At 41.4% G+C, this 6738-nt stretch overlaps 1 non-coding gene across 1 annotated transcript; it reads left to right on the top strand.

Moving 5' to 3' along the window:
• The first annotated feature begins 6033 nt into the window (after positions 1-6033).
• LOC118970986 (U6 spliceosomal RNA) lies at positions 6034-6135 on the top strand. Its single transcript, XR_005059213.1, has one exon. It is a non-coding gene; the product is annotated as a U6 spliceosomal RNA (small nuclear RNA).
• Positions 6136-6738: the final 603 nt, after the last annotated feature.

Genomic DNA, 6738 nt, shown 5'->3' with positions numbered 1-6738 from the left:
ATTGTTTGATCTCTGTTTTATTTGGTCATTGATCCATTGTTTATTTAGGAGCATGTTGTTAAGCCTTTACGTGTTTGTGGACTTTTTTGTTTTCTTTCCATAATTTATTTCTAGTTTCATACCTTTGTGGTCTGAAAAGCTGGTTGGTACAATTTCAATCTCTTTGAAATTACTGGTGCTGTTTTTGTGGCCTACAATAAAATCTACTGTTGAAAATGTTCCACGTGCACTTGAGAAGAATGTGTATCCTGTTGCTTTTGGATAGAGTGTTCTGTAGATGTCCATTAGGTTCATCTGTTCTAGTACATTGTTCAGTGCCTATTTCTCATTATTTTCTGCCTGGTTGATCTGTCCTTTGTAGTGACCGGTGAAGTCTCCTAAAACGAATGCATTGCTTTCTATTTCCCCCTTGAATTCTGTTAGTATTTGTTTCACATACATAGGTCTCCTGTGTTGAGTGCATAGATATTTATAGTGGTTATATCCTCTTGTTGAACTGACCCCTTTATCATTATGTAATGTCCTTCTTTGTCTCTTGTGACTTTTTTTGTTTTGAAGTCTATTTTGTCTGATATGAGTACTGCAACTCTTGCTTTTTTCTCCCTATTAGTTGCATGAAATATCTTTTCCCATCTCTTCGCTTTTAGTCTGTATATGTCTTTGGGTTTGAAGTGAGTCTCCTGTAGGCAGCATATAGATGGGTCTTATTTTTGTATCCATTCTGTGACTCTGTGTCTTTTGTTTCATGCATTCAGACTATTTACATTTAGGGTGATTATCAATAGGTTTGTACTTATTGCCATTTCAGGTTTCAGATTTGTGGTCACCAAAAGCTCACAGGCACCTTCCTTACTAGCTTAGAGTCTAATTTAACTCACTTAGTGTACTACAATCTAAAGGTTCTTTTTTCCCCTCCCTCCTCCATTCTTTGTATATTAGGTATCATATTCTGTACTCTTTATCTATCCCTTGACAGACTTTGGGGATGGTTGGTTTGATTTTGCATCTGCTTACTAATTAATAGTTCTACTTTTCTTTACTATGGTATTATTTCTTCTGGTGATAGCTATTTAGCCTTAGGAACACTTCCATCTATAGCTGTCCCTGCATAATACACTGTAGAGATGGTTTTGGAGAGGTAAATTCTCTCAGCTTGTGCTCATCAGGGAATTGTTTAATCCCTCTTTCAAATTTAAATGATTATCTTCTGGGTAGAGTATTCTTGGTTCAAGGCCTTTCTGCCTCATTGCTTTAAATATATCATGCCAGTCCCTTCTGGCCTGTAAGGTTTCTGCTGAGAAGTCTGATGATAGCCTGACGGATTTTCCTTTTAGGGGATCTTTTTCTCTCTCTGGCTGCTTTTAATACTCTGTTCTTATCCTTGATCTTTGCCATTTTAATTATTATATGTCTTGGTGTTATCTTCCTTGGGTCCCTTGTATTGGGAGATCTGGCCTGAAAGATGATCTCCTTCCCAAGATTGTGGAATTTTTCAGCAATTATTTCTTCAAAGACACTTTCTATTCCTTTTTCTCTCTCTTCTTCTTCTTGTACCCCTACAATGTGAATATTGTTCCGTTTGGATTGGTCACACAGTTCTCTTATTATTCTTCCGTTCCAAGAGATCCTTTTATCTTTCTGTGCCTCAGCTTCTTTGTATTCCTGTTCTCTAGTTTCTATTTCATTTACCATCTCCTGTTCTTCATCTAATCTGCTTTTAAATCCCTTCATTGTATGTTTCATTTCATATACTGAATTCTTCAACTCTGTATCTCATTCCTGAATTCATCCATGAGTTCTTGAATATTTTTCTGTACCTCCATGACCATGTTTATGATTTTTATTTTGAAATCTCTTTCAGGAAGATTCATTAGTTCAGTTTCACTTGGCCTTTTTCCGGTGTTTGTGGGTTTTGTGTTTGAACCAGGTTCCTTTGACACTTCATATTTGTAAGAGGCAACCTCTGTTGCTCAGAAATTCTACTCTCTGGAGCTGCTCAGCCCCTACAGTGATGGCAGGAGTTGCAGGGGTGTGGCGCTTGTGCCTGTTGGGAGGATAAAGGTCATTCCTGCTTCCCAGCTGCAGTGCCTGTTTCCACTGCCATGGCCAGTGGGCCAAGCATGCAGGGAAAAGTCTCTGTGCTTTGCAGTTGGTCACAGGTGGGGCTGCCCTCTGGCTGGCCTGGTGTAATGGTGAGGACAGCCAGTTCCAGTCAAGAGGAAGGCACAGCAGGCTCCATATCATGTTGTGGGGGCCTCAGATCTGCGTAGCCAGCCAGGGAGATGGAGTGTCTGAAGCTCCTAAAAGTTCCCAATCTTCTGAGCAGAGTGTGCCCAGACAGTTTTGTCCACCTGTCCTTTCCCCTGAGCAGCAAGCTCTGTGCAATCCTTGGCTCTTTAGCAGCCCTCTCACTGTTAGCAAGTCTCTCAGACTGTCCGCTTTTCTTTTGTCCCAGAGTGACTGGATGTGAATCACTGTTTTCCACAAGTGGCTGGAATCTCACTCTCTCCAAGTATTCCACCTTTCTTAGCCTTCCAACTCCACTAATCTCCAGAGCACCATGTAATGTAGGTTCATGCTCCCAGAGCAGATCTTCAGGGTTGGGTGTTCAGCAGTTCAAGCCTCCACCCCCTCTCCGCTCCATTTCTCTTCCTCCCCTCCAGTGATCTGGGGTGGGGAAGGGCTTGGGTCCTTCTGTATCATGGCTTTGGTACATTACCCTTTTCCTTAAGGTCTCCTTGTTTCCCCAGGTGTAGACAGTCTGCTGCAGCCTCCTTGCCTGTTGCTCTTTCAGGATTTGATGTACTTGTTATTTTTTCATATTATATGTGGTTTTGGGAGGAGGTTTCTGCCTCACCTCTCATGCCACCATATTTAATCCCCTCCCATGTCTCTCAAGAGCATTAACTACCAAGAAAGTCAGGGTTTCTTAGAGAAGAGGGGTGGATGCTCACTGTCATCACAGAGATATATATGGTCAGTGGCTTTGTGTATATTGGAAGAGCTTGAACTTGGGGTCAGACTAGTTTAGGTTCACATGTCATTTTTCCCACTTTTTAACATCTCAGAGGTTCAGTTTCCTGATCTGTGAAGTAGGGATAAGAAATGTCTGTCCTACAAGATTTCAGCAGTATGGGAAAGGACTTAGAGGCACTATGCCTACTACAATGTCATCCAGTAAGTCCTAGTCATGAATGGCTGCTGTAGCTGTTAAGTCCTATCATGATCCTTCAGTAATCACACTGGGGAATCCCAGTGTCCATGACTGTTCACAAAAAATGAAGAGGCCATCATGAGTCCATTTAGTGACACCACTAGTTTGCATCATAACAGCACACTTCAGCTGGGAGTTGTATGTCTGCATGGCGGGATTTCAATCCCCAGGAGGGTTAAAGGAAACCCACAGGACTCCAAGTTCTTGGAGGTCCACTGCCATTTGTAAGTCTTGGCCACTCAGAAACAAAGCATGTGAAACTGCATGTGCTCACGCGTGCACACCCCCATACCTCAGAGAATTTCTCTGTTTAGTTTGTTTTTACTTAATTTACCATTGCTTAAGAGCACATGGGACCTGAGAGACTAATTACTAATGTAGATATTTTTCAACAAAGTGTCACTGGAATAAGTGCCGTGGTTACTTCCAGCTTCTCCTTCTTGATACTGAGGTTCACCCAGAAGGTAACTGGCCAGCAGAAGAGCCAGTCACTTGAGAGGGGAGTGCTGGAACAAGAGCCCTACTCCCTGGGTCAACACTGAAGCTGTAGAGGAGCATATTCAAGTGTTTGCCCTGGCTGCCAATCTGCCTAATGCTCTGGGTGCTGCAAACCGATTTCCTCCGCCAGCACATTTAGTTTACAAGATGATCCCCACATAAAGCACAGCAGTTACATTTATGAGGACATATGTAAAATTAAACTGCTGGCCCAGGAGTTGCATAAAACTTTCCATAAATTGCTGAGCTTGTTCCTTGATTTTCTTAAAGGCAACAAGCCCTTTGTCCCTAAATTTTTCAAATAAATACCCTTGCAACAAATAGGAGGTTTGGGAATGCAGAAGGGGGTGCAAGCAACAGAACTGTGGCCTCCCAGTGAGATCAAGCGCATCCCTCTGCTCACTGGACAGGTTCGGGCTCTTGTTCCTGGTTCTACTAACACAGGCCTGGCAGCACCTTGGGACATTATTTGGAAAATCAGGTCTCTGGATAAATTGGACATAAGGTCTCACAATGACTTGGAATTCACCCAGGCAGGCCTCAGGTAGAACCTGCTCCATGTGGTGACTTATGTTAAGCAGCAAATGCCTTATTTGGCACCAGTAGTTGCCCTCTGTATTTCTTCATGAGCAGCACAAATGAAGAACACACATCTCAACCTTTCTTGTTATTAATGGTACTATGGGGAAGAGAGAATGGAAACATAAAATGCATAGAATGTATTTAATAGGCTATCCTGCCCACACTTCTTACAGAACTTCTATCACGTGGCAAAATCTTGGGACTTTACAATTCTGGTCTTCCTTGGAGAGTTTCTGTGTTGTAGTTACTGTCATCATTGTTATCAGTCATCTAATGAGCTGCCTGCGAGGCACTGCAGTAGGAGCTTGGAGGGCACCAAGGAAGGAGACATAATCCTTGTTGGGGATGACATGCCCACTTGGTGATGGTCACAGCTGAGTGGGATGCCTTCAGGGAGGTGGTGGTGAGAGAGGGAGCTCCTTGACCTCTTGAACTCAGATAATGTGGGACGTTGGAGTATAAGTCCAGGAATCCTATTAACACTGGACATGGAAATCTCTTTGGAGAACTGGCTAGAGAAAAGGTTGGGGGCTTTGTCCTTGGTGAGTCAGGGACCCAAGCCTTTGATTATTCCTAAGGCTGGTGAATGAAGACCAGAGTGAGAAAGTCCCTTCTGTGTAAGGCAGTGGCCATGTGTGTATAGGTGTGCCCATGTGTGGCAGCCTGTAGGAAGTTACATTCTGGTATTTGTTCTTGGCATCTGAAAGTATATGCCTGATGGTTAAGGAACAGCCTATTGCAAACAGTGTTTTGATTGTGAACCCTTCTCGATGTGTCCTGGGTATGTGCTCAATGTTTTCTTGCATTCAATATTCCCGAACATTTCCTACAGCTCTCAGAAGAAGATGGAGACACTCAAATGACTTTACAACAGGGAACTGATGTTCTCAGGGTCAGTAAAAGAAGTTTTTCCATGTTTTCTCCTCTGGACCTAACTCTGAACAGACAACTTCCTCATTTGCATTTGCATTCTTTCTATCTCAGCACTTATAATACTTGGTTGCACTTCTAAGTTTAAATTGATGTCTCCCAGATTATAAATTTCTTGAGTACCAAAACCACAGTTTTTTTCACTTCTGGATACTCAGTGTCCAGCATGGTGCCTAGTACAGGAGCACACCATTTGATATGTGTGAATGAGAATTTAGAAAACCTTCCCAGATTATGCGAAAGGATGCACCTGAGCCCCACCCACCCTGCTGCTTCTTGATAAGTGATTATTGCTGCATTATGACATGCAATCAAGTATCAGCATCAACTGAGGGAACAAGGAATGCAGTGACTCTAAAATCATGATTATATGGTCTCAGCCTATGGGCAATAGCACTGCCTTACTTTCAAGGTTACCTTGATTAATACTAATTAATGTCTCTCTCCATAATGCATTTCAATTAATAGAAAAGGTATGTTGGATGAGAAACTAGCTGGACTGTTAACATTGCAATTGAAGAGTTTACACGTGGTTGAAAATCTATACTAGGTGTGCCTTGATAAAATACATGTTTATTATTTTCAATATTTATTGACTGCCTACTGTGTGCCAAATGCTCTCTTGGCAGGATATTTCCTGAATGAGCTCACAGGGATTCAGCTATGGTCAGCTATGGATGTAATTTAATATGATCGGACAGAAAAATGACTCCATTAATCAAACTGAAGTATTTGTAAATTAAAACACATGAGTCAGGATTTATGTTTCTACAGTATATTTATTATAATAAATAATAGAAGTCTAGGGTTTGCTTTGGCAGCACACATGCAAACATTGGAGTGATACATTAAAGATTACCATGGTCCTTGTGCAAGAATGACATGCAAATCATGAAGCATTCCATATTATGCAATATTTTAGAAGTCTACTTCTAGACTACATTAAATTAATGAATATTTTTAACCAAAAAAAGCTCATTTAAAAATTATACTTTCAAGGTATTTAGCTTATAGGAATTGTCCAAAATCTCCCCAATAATTTAAACATACTTCATGTGTAGGCTGTGTCCTCCTTGGAATTTACTGTTGTGTACAATGATAATCTAGTAATTAAGACAGTGCAGAACTTCCTTTACTTTCCAGTTTGTGTATGTTTGTGCACATTTCTGCTGTGGTAGTTCAGAGGGATTATTCCTCTGCTCTCTTGTATTAATACTGCAGAATCTTTTTCACTAAGACAAGTTGGTTGCAATTTCAGCTGTAAAACAGGCAAAGATTTTTCAGCAACAAACAAAATTCTCTTGTATTTGATTGACCAGAAGGAGGCTCCCTTCCACCTCACTCTGTTAAGTTAGACTAGAAGTCTCCAAACTTCCTTCTTCGTCGGTGGTTCTAATATTTCCCAGGTCATCTCTATCATGGGTGGTGGTACTCTGAAATTTTCTCTGGGGAACAGAATTTAGATGTGCATCACAGATAAGAAGGTTTCAGTGAGTATAAACTGCCCTCTTCTT

This window comes from Manis javanica, chromosome 10 (assembly GCF_040802235.1).
Source record: "Manis javanica isolate MJ-LG chromosome 10, MJ_LKY, whole genome shotgun sequence".
NCBI lineage: Eukaryota > Metazoa > Chordata > Mammalia > Pholidota > Manidae > Manis > Manis javanica.
This window is presented reverse-complemented; position numbering and strand designations above follow the sequence as displayed.